Source organism: Antennarius striatus, chromosome 17 (assembly GCF_040054535.1).
Source record: "Antennarius striatus isolate MH-2024 chromosome 17, ASM4005453v1, whole genome shotgun sequence".
Lineage (NCBI taxonomy): Eukaryota > Metazoa > Chordata > Actinopteri > Lophiiformes > Antennariidae > Antennarius > Antennarius striatus.
In genome coordinates, this window is record NC_090792.1 from 5421819 (window position 1) to 5438756 (window position 16938).

Here is a 16938-nt window from a genome sequence, read left to right on the forward strand (position 1 = left end):
GAACCTTTTATGAGTGTCGAGGCAAAGCCGAGTTTGTTTTAACCCTCATGCCTGAAACAAGCTGAAGTGAAGTGGTTCTGACACCAAAAAACTTGCAGGCAATATAGCCGTAATGTTGTCATTAAAAATAAGACAACCATGTTCTTGTCTGTTCTTCTTTGGCTGGGACACAATATTAGTAGCTATGTTGATGACATTGCGTCACACTGCTAGCTTACTGTTAGACACACCAAACTTCACCTGAGGAAGAACACCTCCTTATCTGAGGAGAGGGGAGTGTTCTTGTGCAGACGGGGCGAGGTTATGCACATCACTCCTGTTATTATGTCACGACAGGAGCTGATTCTAATCAGGTCTCTTTTGGCCCGTTGCACTTGTTTCTAGGCTAAACAATCAATACAAGACCCATTTGTTTCCCAGATTTTAACAGTTGGTAGAGTTAGGGAAGATCAGTACAGTAATCCCTCTTTACTCGTGGTTACTGTGTTCCAGGACCACCCGCAAAAAACAAATATCCGCAAGATAGGGACCAAATATTTATTTTATTATTTATGGTAATTTAAACATTGTTAAACAAGTGACATGTGGTGAGATTCACGGCAGTGAGGCACCGACGTTAAAGTCGGTTCTATGAGTCAAACAGAGTGGCATTAAATTAGTAGCCTAGCATTAAAAACTGGTAAAATGCATTACGAGCGTACCGCTCAGTTTGAACAGGGCGAGTTATTTCCTGATATGAAGTTCCAAGCAGATACTGCTCCGACTTTTGTCTTCTTTTATTAATTAAATCTTATCAATTTAATTAATAAAATATTTATAGTCTACTGGAGGTGAAGGTCGACTGCTCATTGTTGCACTGTGTGTCACTGTTGTACCATGTAATATCTGTCTTAACTTTTCCTGCACTCTAATAGACTGTCTAAAACAAATTTGTATTAAAGAAAACAGTTTCTTTAATACACTGAAGTGCGCTGCATTCTGTGAGTCTTGGAATGCAGCTCACAAGCGAATGCTGTCAATGCACAATGCAGTGAAGCCGTGCATCATGAAGCCCGAATAAGCGAGGGATTACTGTATATATGTAGAGACGAGGAAAAAATCTGTTTTCCATAATATGATCCATTTAAAGAATAATCTAATTATTAATTATAATCCAATCTACTTTGTAACATAATCAGTAGTATTAGTATTGTTGTAGAAACAATGACAATAATAACAATGATACAATTAATAAAATAGTAATAACAGTAACAATAATACAAAATATCATTCTAATTATAACATTTGGTTTGTTATTTTTCAAGAGAAATAAGAAGCATTTTGTCATTGGAAATGGTTTGAATGGAAAGGAAAAGATAACTGAAGAAGCTGTGATATTGCAGTAAATACTGGGTAAACATGTTTGCTACTGGCACAGAAAATGTGCACTTGAAGAGCAAGAGTATCAAACAAATATGGTTTGTCAATATGCATAGTGGTGCGTTGGCTGTGTACACAAATCTGCCAAGCTAGAAACCAAAGTCCACATTTTCCCAACACATTGCACTTCTGCTTAATAGACACATAGACCCATGTACCAATGACAAAGGCAACATTCAGACATGCACAGATTGACCCTTAGTCAATGTAAGATATCTATAACCCTTCTTCTGTGCCAGAGGAAGATAGGTTATCTTTATTTTACTATTTTAGAGGCAGTCCTCAAGATGCAAACATCTGACTTATGAACATTCAGATACAAACAACCACACGCCGCCATATCCGACTACTGTAATTCAACTTTCTGCCGCAGTCCCAACTGAGCAGTGTAACCTAACACCTAATAGATTCAGAGGTCACCGGTCATGTTAAAATAACTCAGAAAATCTCAGACCAAGTGAAAAGTTTGCTCAGACTTCATGTAGTCTTTCTTTCTTTCCTGCTGGCGCGTCATCAGCAGTGTTTCCTCCTATTTTCCACATCTCTGAACTTCTGAGCAGTAAACAAACCCACAATGTATTTATGTACATGGAGTCGTTCACCAACATGGAGACTGAATACAGTTCAGGTCAGGTTGAAAGGTAGAGCAGCAATGTAGACTATATACTATCTGTCAGAAAACTCATAACCTGCCTGTTATTTCATATTCTTTAATTATTGATGGGTTTGCTCACCTCTAGGAACTACATGATGTAGAGCGGCAGTGGCTCAGGGATGCAGCGGATGCCTCATGATCAGACATTGGCGGTTCTATACCAACTCCCTCCAGCCATCCTCGGAGTGTGAGCTGACTTCGGGAGGTGTCAGCTCACCTCCTGGTCACTGCCAAGGCACCCCTGAGCAAGGCGCTGTCCTCCCTACAAGCTGTTCATTTGGGGTACACCTTGAAGTCGCGACCCGTCGCTCTGCCTCCCCATTTACTGCTTGTTTGTATTAATTGCATGCCTACAGGCAGCTAGTGTATTGTGTTTGTTTCAGGGGCCTGTACACAACATTGTATTGTATGCATGGTCTGACACATATATGCATGTAGAGTGTAAAGATAATTTCACCGTTGGGGATAAATAAAGCTTACTTTCTTTCTCTTTTTTCTCGGAACCAATGTTGGCCAGCTTAGGTTTCTGCCCAAAAACATTAACAGTTTTTTGAATAATGAACTCTGATATGTTTTGCTGTTTGATGTTGACTGTTGGTTTAGATAACTGAGAAACTTAATTTTTGATAAAAAATAATAATCAAAGATAAAGTGTTGTGTCAGACATTTGATGACCAGGAAGGGCATCAGCACGTCATTCACAAGTGTGGTGGAATACCTCAGTGAATTAAAGCTTGGCTTAGCCTCTACACTCCCAAGGATAAAATTTATTGTAATACCATTATGTCAACGATACATAATGATATAACAATATTTTTTTCATATATATATATATATATATATATTTTTTTTTTAATATCCTGTAATTCTTATTGGGAAGTCTTACATAATAATACTTTCATATTTAGGGTACTAATGGAATTTAATTTATTTTAATTTAATTTAAATTTAATTTTATACACTCTTATAATCCCTGAAGGGAAATTAAGAAGGCACACACTATTTTGTTACCCAATCACACGCATGCATATTACTGTGTACAGGCCCCTGTAATACACACAACCACACACAAGGGGGCCTGTAGGCATGCAGGGAAGGTAGAGTGGCTGGCAGCTCCTTTGTGGTGCGCCCAAATGAACAGCTTGTGGGGGGGGCGCCTTGCTCAAAGGTGCTTTGGCAGTGCTCTGGAGGTGAGCTGACACCTCCCACTGTCAGCTCACCTCCGGGTGTTTTCTTTCGGGGCGGAAGCGGGAATCGAACCGCTGATCTCAGAACTTTGGACAACCTGCTCTACCTCCCTCTTTACCACTGAGCCACTGCCGCCCCAAATGACCTCAAATGGCAATTATAGATTGAAATTTAATAAATGGTGACTTATGAACAATTCAGCTTACGAACAGCCTCTCTGAACCAATTGTGTTTGTATGTTGAGGACTACCTGCATACTGATGGGTAATGTTATTGCTGTTCAAGAATTAATTTTTTGATACAGTTTGTCTATTTATTTTTACATAGTTCTTTCCACTTCTGTTACAGGGAGAAGAGATCAAGACGGTGGAGGGTTTTAAGTACTCAGGATCAACAGTCCAGAGAAATGGAGACTGTGGAAAAGAGGTGAAGAAGTGTGTACAGGCAGGATGGTACGGTTGAAGGACAATGTCAGGTGATATGTGTGATAGAAGAGTTTCAGCTAAAATGAAAGGGAAGGTGTACAAAACTGTGGTGAGACCAGCGATGTTGTTTGGTCTACAGACAGTGTCACTGAGGAAAAGACAGGAGGCAGAGCTGGAGGTATCAGAGATGAAGATGCTGAGGTTCTCTTTGGGAGTGACCAGGTTGGATAAGATCAGGAATGAGTACATCAGAGGGACAGCACGTGTTAGAGGTTTTGGAAATAAAGTCAGAGAGGCCAGACTGAGATGGTTTGCACATGTCCAGAGGAGAGAAAGTGCATATATTGGTAGAAGGATGCTGAGTTGTGAACTGCCAGGCAGGAGGCCTAGAAGAAGACCAAAGAGGAGATTTATGGATGTAGTGAAAGAGGACATGACGGTAGTTTGTGTGAGAGAAGAGGATGCAGGAGACAGGGTTAGATGGAGGCAACTGATTCGCTGTGGTGACCTCTGAAGGGAAAAGCTGATAGAAAATAAGTTCTTTCCACTTCTGTGAGTGAGAGAGACAAAGACAGACAGAGAGAGAGAGAGAGAGAGAGAGAGAGAGAGAGAGAGAGAGAGAGAGAGAGAGAGAGAGAGAGAGAGAGAGAGAGAGAGAGAGAGAGAGCAGTAGATCAGCACCTTGGAGAGAGGCATGGCACATAGTCAACAAAGACCTCAGTTCTGACATCTTTGCTGAAACAATGCTCCTCCATTGATTTTTGGGTCTAAATGGTAGAGCAGACTTTTAAGTCAATAATGTCAAACAAACAAAGCTACATCAGATGTTTCTGTAATCACACCACACATCCTTCTGTATCCCATCTCTAATCATGTTGATCATCTGTTTTGCATCTAGTCTTTTTTTTTTCAAAGTCAATGTCAACTTTATTGTCGAGTATACCATATACAGTATGAACGACATACAGCACAGATTAAATTTCATTTATTATATATTTGCCCCTAAACTTCTCTCACCCTGATTGAGGAGCTAGAATGCCTCAGTGAAAGTTGATGCACTTACAGAAGACCCCTGGAATGAAGACACCAGAAATTCACTGACAAATATATTTCAGTTTCTCTTGTTTTCATCCAGTGCTCTTCTCTCATGTCCAGAACAATATTCTATTTGCATGTCAGAGCGGTCATCTACTTAGATGGTCGGTGGCTTGATCCCCAGCCCTGCAGCCCACATTTTGAAACACCTTTAAGCACGATAAGGAAACTGTTCCACTGTTCCCCTGGTGTGTGAGTGATGGTGTGATTACCACTGTATCAATGTTTGTGTGCAAGGGAGAATGCTGGCTACAACTGTAAAGTGTTTTGACTAGTTGAGAACAATCCATTTATCATAGCCACAAATGAAACTGCAGATTTTAAATTGGCCCTTAGTTGCTGCCCATCTCATGTATATCATTTCAGCTTTATCACCTATCTTTGTATCAAGTAGGTCAACACGACTACAATATTTTGATCCATAATAGTCACCTAACTCCAGAGATGGACCCTCCACACTGCATCCAGTGTGTCTTCCCTACTAATATTCCATTCATTAATCACTAGAATCCAATAATCTGTAATTTCATTAACCAGATGTCAAATTACATAGCCATTAAATTTCCTTGTTTGTTTTTGATTTTTGTCACTTACAAATTTGTGTCCATGTGCGTGTGTATATATATTAAGTAGTGAGCTCAGAACTCAGTCAGTGAAAACATGTTTAAATCAAAGGCGCGAAACATCATAATGTTAAAATGAAGTTTGTGTGATTGTTAGTGCGCCCTCACACATTTGTACGTTGATGTAGCGTAGTAGTTTTACCAGTGATAAACAAAATTCAGCATGATCAAAAAATATTTAGACAATATTTATCATCAGTTAAAATATATAAGATATATACATATATACAGATATATAATAATAAAGATATGTAAAATGTCCGCCTCTTGTGAAATAAAGAAGGGCTACACTCAAAACAAATAGCTTCTGCAGAACTGCATCTTAAAATAAAATCAATAACTTGGGAAAATGCTGAGCACCACCTTTTTCCTTTTTATTTTAATTATTCAAGGCTTGACTGAACAGTTTCGACCAGCTTTCCATCTTTTCCATAAACATCAGTGCATCTTGACAATGGAACAGTTTTACGGTTTATCTTTCTTCCGTTTGTTATATCCTACTCCCTTCCTTTGTTTTGCTACACGGGGGAAGTGAACTTTACATGGGTCTTAAATCTAGGCCTGAATGGTGTCAAGCGAGAGCAGGAAAGAAAGAGGCAGAAACCATGGCTAAGCTAACCAGTTAGCAGACGTATAAACCAGTGCCTAAACTGGCCAGGTGTAATACAGATCATCCTGTGATCTGAGACTGCTTATATTCCACTACCACAGGTCAGATGTGAGCTGATGTGCATTATAAAATTCTGTGTTTTGACTCAAAATGGCATTTTACATTGCAATTTTGCGTCAACAAGACTGTTTATCTGTTTTTGGCAACAGATAAACAGGACTTTCCCTTCCAGTTTTTACTGGCTCTTCCTTGTGCTTGTAGCCTTTCAGAATGAATGTGTGTGTGTGTGTGTGTGTGTGTGTGTGTGTGTGTGTGTGTGTGTGTGTGTGTGTGTGTGTTTGTGTGTGTTCGTGTGTGTGTGTGCATGCGTGTGTGTGTGGGCAGGACAGAATGATTTGCAACCTTCTCTGAATAAACAGTGAAACAAGATTTTACCCCTGACCCTTGCCTTCCGTGCCAACAAAATTCTTGTAAAAGTCCAATTTGAAAAAAAAATCATATAAACAGGGCTCGAAATAAACTTTTTTTCTTGGTAGCACTGGTGCTCCCAAATTTTGAAGTTAGTAGCACCAGCAAAGACTTTAGGAGCAACTACCCAAAGGCAAGGCAGTGACGGAGCGATAGAGACCATCCATCTATGTTCGGCACGCCTCTCTCCCTCGCCCAGGAGAGCGGCTGCCGTTGCGCTCTCATTGTTTCCTAGCAGGACCGCGGTCCTGCTCAGACTGTTTCGCGCACATTCTCCGGCAGGTCCACAGTCACGTGTCCGCATCAAACAAAGTTTTGCGGTAGTGCGTTCGAGGGTGCACACTTGGTGCCTATGCGTTTTCCCCACATCCACACAAAACTGTATGAGAGATGCTCACCTGAGGATGCTGTGTCGGTCCGCCTCCGGGTCAGGGGCCAAACCGAGGCACTACCTGGGTGTTGCTTAAATAGTGCATTGTGGTGTGCTGTCAGAACAGCCCGGTACCTGGACTGAACCATTTTGGTTATTATTGGATAGTTTTGTGTTTTAAAACATCACTAAAAGATGTTTTATGTTGCCCCAAACTCCACCATGCCTTTAGTGAACATTCGTGTGCATTTTGAACATCTCGGTCATTTTGCCCTCAGCTTGGACTTCAGGGGATAATTCTGTGCAAAAGATCTGTGTTTTGTTTCATAGTGGCGCTTCATGTGTCAGGGCTAGAACACGACTGGCAGGTAGAACCCAGAAGCACAACAGAGTAGCAGGTGGGCAAAGTCTCAAAAGAGGGTTTAATAATACAGGCAGGGGTCAGGTTCCAAATAATCAGTCCAATAGGCAGAGGTATCCAATAAACAACAGGCAAATGGTAGAGTCCAGAATCAGGCAGGGTCAGGCACAAAACAATCAACAAACCAGGCAGACAAATCAGATGAAGGGTCGACGAAAGGCAGGGTCAGGGAAACAGGCTGGGTCAATCACAGGAATCAGAAAAGCAGGCAGGAATCAAAGGCTGGAGAGTCAGGGCGAACACTAATCAATCTGGCAGAGAGCAGAAGGCTGAGCTGGCATATGTAGAGTGGAGACAGATTGGGGAGTGGCTGCAGGTGTGTGGGGAAATGGCAGGTGCAGGGAATGAACTGATTGAAGATGAGACAGGATCTGGAATGATATGATATGTTAACAGAAAGAAAACAAAACAGAAACTATTAGACCCGAGATGTGACAGAACCCCCCCCCCCCCTCTACGGACGTCCCTTGACGTCCCACCAGGCTGGTCGGGATGATCCTGATGGAACTCCCTGATGAGGGCTGGATCCAGGATGATCCGAGCCGGGACCCAAGAACGTTCCTCTGGACTGTACCCCTCCCAGTCAACCAAGTGCTGGACGCCTCTGCCCCGAAGCCGAGAAATGAGGAGGCGATGGACCGTGTAGTCAAGGGCACCCTTGATGAGCCGGGGGGGTGGTGGGGGTTTGGAGGGGGGTTGCAATGGGCTCCCTATCACTGGTTTGATCCTAGACACATGAAATGCGGGACGTATCCTCATGGAACGGGGCAGTCACAGACAAACGGCCACTGGGTTAATTATATTAGAGATAACCGAGGAGCCAGCTTCCTAGATTCAACACATAGAGGAAGATCGCATGTTGACAGCCAGACCCGTGGACCCAGTGTGTATAGTGGAGCAGGATGCCGCCGCATCCAAGTGCGGCGGCATCGTCAAATAAACATCTGGACTGAAGGGACACCGACTTGAATTGTCTTGACCAGGATGATGGGTTGCGAGATGCCAGACAACGCAATGCTGTCTCCATCTCCTGGTTCATACGTTTCACTTGGCCGTTGGATTGTGGATGAAACCCGGAGGTCAGGCTGACCTGGCCCCCAGCAGACTGCAGAATTCCTGCCAAAAGCATGATGTAAATTGCGGCCCCTGATCAGAGATCACATCACTGGGAAGACCGTGCAGCCGGAAAAGGTGGAGAATCAGCAGCTCAGCAGTCTCCTTGACAGAAGGCAACTTGGGCAATGGTATCAAATGTACAGACTTAGAAAAATGAACAACGGCAGTGAGAATCACCATGTTACCCTCAGAGGCCGGCAGTCCTTTAACAAAATCCCGGGAGATATGTGACCAGGGACGGTGAGGCAGAGGCAGTGGCTGGAGAAGTCCAGAGGGAGGAAGATGGGAGTTCTTTTTCTGCGCACAGGTGGGACAAGCAGCAACGAACTCTTTGACATCTTCCTCCATGGATGCCCACCAAAACCGCTGCCGTAACAAGGCCATAGTACGCCTAACTCCTGGGTGGCATGCCAGTCTGGAACCATGTCCGCACTGCAGGACCTGAGGACGGAGACTAACAGGAACAAATAAACGATCGTTGGGACAGGCACTCGGAGCTGGGTGTTCCCTCAAGGAACGCTTTACCTGGTCCTCCACCTTCCAGGTAACGGCACCAATGACACAGAAAGCAGGAAGAAGTTCCTTGGGTGAGGCTGGGGAATTGTCCGACTGGAACTGGTGGGAGAGGACGTCAGGTTTAATGTTCTTAGATCCTGGTCGGTAGGAAAGACAAAAGTTAAACCGGTTAAAAAATAAAACCCACCTGGCCTGCCGAGAGTTAAGCCTCTTAGCAGACTGAATGTACTCCAAATTCTTATGGTCATGCAAACAATGAACGGCTGTTCTGCCCCTTCCAACCAGTGCCTCCACTCCTCGAGTGCCAGTTTTACAGCAAGCAGTTCCCGGTTACCGATATCATAATTTATCTCTGCGGGTGACAACTTGCGGGAGAAGAAGCCACAGGGATGGACCTTGTGATCCTCGGCTGACCACTGAGAAAGCACCGCTCCCACTCCGGAATCTGAGGCATCCACCTCCACAATGAACTGCAGAGTGGTGTCTGGAAGTCAAAATAGGAGCAGAGGCAAATCCGGCCTTCAACTCCCCAAAAGCCTCCTCTGCGGCTTGGGACCACGTGAAGAGGACCTTCTGGGAGGTGAGGGCTGTAAGCGGGGCAGCTACCAAACTGTAGTTTCGTATGAATCTTCGGTAAAAGTTAGCAAACCCTAGGAACCATTGTATATCCTCTCGGGAAGCAGGAGTGGGCCAGGCAGTAACCGCTGAGATCTTGGCTGGGTCCATGGAAATTTTCCCGATTCCCATGATGAATCCCAGGAAGTAGACTTCAGAGACATGGAACTTGCACTTCTCAGCCTTAATGAAAAGCTGATTGTCCAACAGACATTGCAATACCTGCCATACATGAACAACATGATCCTGTCTGGACTTAGAAAAAAATGAGAATGTCATCCAGATACACTTATACACAGACATTAAGAAAATCCCGCAACATATCATTAACCAGACATTGAAATACAGCAGGTGCATGAGTAAGACCAAAAGGCATGACCAAATACTCATAATGTCCACTTGGAGTATTGAAGGCCGTCTTCCACTCATCCCCTTCCCTGATGCGAACAGATGATAAGCGTTCCTTAAATCCAACTTTAGTGAAAATGGTTGCCTCATGCAATACCTCATGAGCAGATGAGATGAGTGGAAGTAGATACCGGTTCTTGACAGCTATTTTGTTGAGACCCCTGTAATCAATACAGGGTCGTAAAGTTTTATCCTTCTCAATAAAGAAAAACCCTGCACCACTGAGGGGCGAATGAGACCTGCAGCCAATGAGTCCTGGATGTACATGTCCATGGGCTTTCATCTCTGGGGCTGAAAGAGAGTACAGTCTACCCCTAGGGGGGGTTGTACCCGGGAGAAGATCAATTGCACAGTCATAAGGTCGATGAGGAGGAAGCGACGTAGCCCGTGCCTTACTAAAAACCTCCTTCAGTTCAGCGTACTCCTCAGGAACACCCGTTAGGTCAGACTTCTCGGCTGTCCGACCGAGATTAACTGTTGACGGGACAGATTTTAAACAGACGGATCGACATTGTGCACTCAACTGACAGATTGTTCCAGAAACCCAGTCTATGTGTGGATTATGTTTAAGCAGCCATGGATACCCCAAAATCACCGGTTGTTGTGGAGAGTGAATGAGACGAAAAGAGAGGATCTCTCTATCTCTCTACCTAACGGACAGACCCCAGTTCGTCCGTATAGGGGACTGTTTGTCTTCTATGGTGACCAGCAGCACAGGGGCGCCACAAGGGACCGTTCTCTCCCCCATTCTCTTCACCCTCTACACATCGTACTTCAAGCACAACTCGGATACATGCAGATACAGAAGTACTCCGATGACACTGCGATTGTGGCATGTATCCGGGAGGGTGATGAGGGGGGGGGGGGTACAGTGCATTGGTGGCTGACTTTGTGGAGTGGTGCCAACAGAACCAGCTCCAACTCAACGTCTCCAAGACAAAGGAGATGGTGCTGGATTTTCAGCGGGCACCCCCTTCTCCACAGCCAGTGATCATCGAGGGCAGTGAGGTGGACGTGGTTGAAAACTATAAGTACCTGGGACTGCAGCGAGACAGCAGACTGGACTGGTCACTCAACTTGGACTGCGTGTACAAGAAGGGGAAGAGCAGGATGTACTTCCTAAGGAGGCTGTCCTCCTTCAGCATCTGTCCTAAGCTCCTTCTCATGTTCTATCAGTCCGTAGTCTCCAGTGTGCTGTCATACACCATTGTGTGTTGGGGTGGTTGGGCCAGAAAAAGTGGTTGGTCTGAGCCTGGACTCTGTTGAGATGCTTCTGGAGAGCAGGACCATGTCTAAAGTTAAGGCTATCATGAACAACACCAGCCACTCCCTGCACACCACCTTCTCCCAGCAGAGAAGGACCTTCAGCGGCAGACTGCTGTCACACAGCGCCTCAACAGAGAGGCTGAGGTCCTCCTTCATGCCCTGTGCCATCAGGGGGTACAATGACTTTATACTGTTTATTTTTTTATTTTATACTGTTTATATTTTAGTTATAGTTTAGTATATAAATCTTGTTGATGCTGCATGTGTGTGTTAGTGTAGTGTAAGTCTTGTGGTATGTCCTGTGATGTCAGGTTTTCTTTTTCTCAAGGTGTTTTTCCAGTATTTATCAACTATGTAATGCCTGAGCAGTGGACATGTACAATTTTCTCTGGGATTATTAAAGTATCTATCTATCTATCTATCTATCTATCTATCTATCTATCTATCTATCTATCTATCTGTCTGTCTGTCTGTCTGTCTGTCTGTCTGTCTGTCTGTCTGTCTGTCTGTCTGTCTGTCTGTCTATCTATCTATCTATCTATCTATCTATCTATCTATCTATCTATCTATCTATCTATCTATCTATCTATCTATCTATCTATCTATCTATCTATCTATCTATCTATCTATCTATCTATCAGTGAAACCGCTTTCCATAAAGAAACAGTTCCCCTGATGAATCTGGAGTTCTGGGTTCGCTGTTTCATTAGCATGAGCTTATAATGGTTTTAGTGACATATACATTAATTTGCAAGGTAAGTACAAGGAATTTAATACCAATGTAATAATTTACTGGTCTAGATGTCAGCTGATGTTCCCGCCCAGATGTTTGCAGTTACGCTGTAAAATGTTTCCCAGTTAACACTGCAGACCTTCAGAGGTTGACATTTTTAAATCTAAGCCAGCTCTTTTGTAACATTACATAAGGTTATTCCAATGGAGTTCAACACACTTATTGATCCCTCCTCATACAAGCACAAACTACTTTATCTGATCATGTTACCACATAGTTTCCTTTCTAGTGGTGAACAAACACAACACAAAGACCTGCAGCACTCATGTAAATGTCAATCTTATCCATGATAATTGATCCTTTTTTTACTTTATCTGTATCTGATTTGACTGGTCTGTTAAAATGTGTTTGAATAAACTATAGCTCATGTATAACAGCACTCTAATTTCAGTTCATAGTTCAAACCTCAGAAATAAGAGTTGAAACATCACATCTGAATGTTCAAGGATAACTTCATCTAACATTGCATGTCACCCAGTCAACAGATCTGACATGACATTGGCTCTACCAGATACCTGGCAATTGTGACCAATCAGTGTGTTGGAATTATTTAACAATATACTTAAAAGGACTCCACCTTCCAATACTGGTTGGAGAACTTTTGTTTTTTTGTAAAATAAATAGCACACATGAAAACAACTTATTGTTGAACAGATCACACTACTGAAAACGCCTCTCTTAATATTTAAAATTCAAACGCAACCAACAACCGCTAAAAAGTGATGGATCCTTCACCACAGTTATTTAATTACTCTGTGTAATTTTGGGCTTGTTCAGACTGGTCGCCTATATCCAATTTTCAGCCCATCCAGATTGATGTTGCATACAGTAACTCGTTAGTAGTCTGGACAGTCCCATACCACATGATATCTGATATTTGCGGGATGGATTGAAACCACATTCGGGAGGTAGTTTTGTCTTGGTATGCCTGCAGCCTGAACGCACCCTAAATAAGTCCTGTATAAAATGTAAAGGTTTGTTGTCGAAAACTGGATTCCCTGTTAGTAATGTCCAGCTTCTGTATACACATGTTGTTGTTAGAATGTTTATTTATTTATTCAGAAGAAGAAGAAAAAGAACATTTATGTTTCTTAAATCACAATTTCAAAAAGGTCATTGCTCATTGATGAAGGATAATTTTTTACAACCTCTAGGAACAAAATGTAAGTTTGGAAGCTGCTAGACTTCTTGGTGTGATTAATCAGCACATTCAGTCAGTGTCTCTTTCTAGATTGTCTGAGTACACATCTGGTACCTGCTGCTTTTTGCATTGTGTGACTAATTCGCTTGAAGAACAACAAAGAAACAAAACTGAATGTACATACGTCTATAACTGTGGTGTTAATTTTCAGTTTCTGAGAAAGCACTGCAATAGTATCAGAAGACATTACTGATACTCTGTATAGTACATAGCTCAACAAATTAAATAGACTGAATTCCCTGTGTTTTAACGGTGGATTTCCTCAATAGTATAGCCAGATAGAGGCTGCTCATGAGGCAATCTGCTACAAAACCAATGTCATTAAAATAAAAGTGTTTGATTTTGTTTGTTTGTTTGGATAAATATAGATTCATTCTAGATCCATTCACTTCAGTTCATCAGGAGTCATTTCAAAGTGTCAATTTGATGTGAAGCATATTTCAACACAATGGAACAAGTACAAAATCAAGACCTTGAACTGTGAGCTCATGTGAACTGTGATGAAACCTGACATAGAATTAACAAAGCAGAGCGTTTGGACTTTGCAATGTCTTTAATTTATAACCATCCGTCATATTGTTGTGTGTGATTGTCTAATGAAAAGCAAATACTTGGTGCAGAGAGTAAAAAAATCACATCTATTGAAAATTCCTGAATGTCAGGAAAACTGGATGAGTTACAAGATGTTATTTATTGTAATGATCTTTAATAACGTTATCGTTTCCTGTTTCTGCACCACACCCATACTGGACATTTTTTATATATAGTGTCAAAAATAAGCTCATAGTCTGCTGTACATGTGTGTGAATGAGAGGGACCCAAGTGGAAGAGTGAGGTTACAGGGAGAAGAGATCAAGAAGGTGGAGGATTTTAAGTACTTAGGGTCAACAGTCCAGAGCAATGGAGAGTGTGGAAAAGAGGTGAGGAAGCGTGTACAGGCAGGATGGAACGGGTGGAGAAAAGTGTCAGGTGTGATGTGTGATAGAAGAGTTTCAGCTAAAATGAAAGGAAAGTTGTACAAAACTGTGGTGAGACCAGCGATGTTGTTTGGTCTAGAGACAGTGTCACTGAGGAAAAGACAGGAGACAGAGCTGGAGGTAGCAGAGATGAAGATGCTGAGGTTCTCTCTGGGAGTGACCAGGAAGAATAGGATCAGGAATGAGTACATCAGAGGGACAGCACATGTTAGAAGTATTGGAGATAAAGTCAGAGAGGCCAGACTGAGATGGTTTGGACATGTCCAGAGGAGAGATAGTGAATATATTGGTAGAAGGATGCTGAGTTTTGAACTGCCAGGCAGGAGGCCTAGAGGAACACCAAAGAGGAGGTTTATGGATGTAATGAGGGAAGACATGAAGGTAGTTGGTGTGAGAGAAGAGGATTCAAAGGACAGGGTTAGATGGAGGCAATTGATTCGCTGTGGCGACCCCTGAAGGGAAAAGCCGAAAGGAAAAGAAGAAGAAGGGTCAACAGTCCAGAGCAATGGAGACTGTGGAAAAGAGGTGAAGAAGTGTGTACAGGCAGGATTGAACAGTTGGAGGAAAGTGTCAGGTGTGATGTGTGTTAGACCAGTTTCAGCTAAAATGAAAGGAAAGGTGTACAAAACTGTGGTGAGACCAGCAATGTTGTTTGGTATAGAGACAGTGTCACTGAGGAAAAGACAGGAGACACAGCTGGGGGTAGCAGAGATGAAGATGCTGAGGTTCTCTTTGGGAGTGACCAGGAAGGATATGATCAGGAATGAGTAGATCAGAGGGACAGCACATGTTAGAGGTTTTGGAGATAAAGTCAGAGAGGCCAGACTGAGATGGTTTGGACATATGGTTTGGATATAGTGAATATATTGGTAGAAGGATGCTGAGTTTTGAACTGCCAGGCAAGGTGGCCTAGAGGAACACCAAAGAGGAGGTTTATGGATGTAATGAGGGAAGACATGAAGGTAGTTGGTGTGAAAGCCGAAAAGAAAAGAAGAAGAAGTCTGCTGTACGTTTAACACATTTCTTGGTAAAAAAACAACAAAAAACTTGGGAATGGTGGTGCACTAAAATGTTTATTAAATTTTAATAGATTCCCATTCATTCATTCAACCTCTTAACCGCTGTTTCCGCTTACTGCAGGTCACAGGGTTGCTGGAGCCTGTCCCAGCTGATTTGTGGGCGAGAGGCAGGGTACACCCTATGGGTGATGCTGGTGCACCGCAGAACCACATTTAAGACAAACAACCACTCTCTCTCTCTCACACACACACACACACACACACACACACACACACACACACACACACACACACACTTACACCTACCTACAATTTGGAACTGACCAATTCACCTGAAGCACATATTTTTGGTGGGAATAAGCCGGAGAACCCAGAAAGAACCCATGCAGACATGGAGGGAACATGCAAACTCTGCGCAGAGCAGGATGAACCTGGAACTGCCTTGCTGTGAGGAGACAACATTATCCACTGCGCCACCTTGAACAACTGAATGAATTGATTAAGTGTTTACTATGGCAAAGCAACACAGTTTAAGAAACTTTATTTTCAAGAGATATAGATAAGGACAAGGATTTAACAGTAAGCTTGAATTTACTGTGAGACAGTAAAGTGTCTCACAGTACAGTGTCTCACTGAGCGGCAGTGGCTCAGTGGTAAAGCAGGCGGTAGAGCGGGTCATCCTATGATTTCAAGATCGGCGGTTCGATTCCCGCCCAAAAAAAAAAGAAACCCGGAGGTGAGCTGACAGTGGGAGGTGTCAGCTCACCTCTGGAGCACTGCCGAGGTGCCCTTGAGCAAGGTGCCGTCCCCTTTACAAAAAAAAATTGCTCATTTGAGGCGCACCAAGATGGAGCTGCCTGCCACTGTACCTCCCTTGCATGCCTACAGGCCCCCTTGTGTATGTGTGTGTGTGCTATAGGGGCCTGTACACACTAATATATATATGCATGTGTTTGAATCATTAGCTAGAGTGTGCATTCTTAATTTCCCTTCGGGGATCAAAACAGTATATAAAGTTAAATTTTTAAAAAAATGAAAATTAAATTATCCAACGAGCCACACAAGCTAGTACACTTCATTGACAGATGTGTTTCACAATGACAAAGGATTTTATTAGAAACATTTATATGCAATTAGGTTCTGGCAAAAATAGTTAGGTTAAAATAAGGCTGATTTATAAAACTGCAATTACAAAATTTATCAAAATAGTAATAGGTTCCTATACAGTAAATAATAAAAATGGTAAATGAAAATACTTTGTGTCCATATACTCAAAACATTTCAATACAACTACATAAAGAGACATTTTGGTGGGCCAATCCCACAGTTTATCTTAATTTACATAAGGACCACGTAACAAATAGACTACTACTTAGTTTAATTAGTTTAAAGTATTAAGTGGAAATTTACACAAAGCTGGTGGTGCTAACAATGAAGGCAAAATGACGGTCAAGGTTAGAATAACGTAATGTAGCCTATTTTACATGACCAACACCTGCTACTGAAAGTAAGCTTATGTGAGCAGCACTATGGTTTCATGCCAAAAAAGATTACTACAGATACAGTGTTTGCTTTGAGGATTTGGATAGAGAAGTACAGAGGAGGCCAGAGGGGGCTGCATCCTGAAGAAAAGTGTCATGTGTGATGTGTGATAGATGAGTTTCAGCTAAAATGAAAGGAAAGGTGTACAAAACTGTGGTGAGACCAGCAATGTTGTTTGGTCTAGAGAGGTAGCAGAGATGAAGATGCTGAG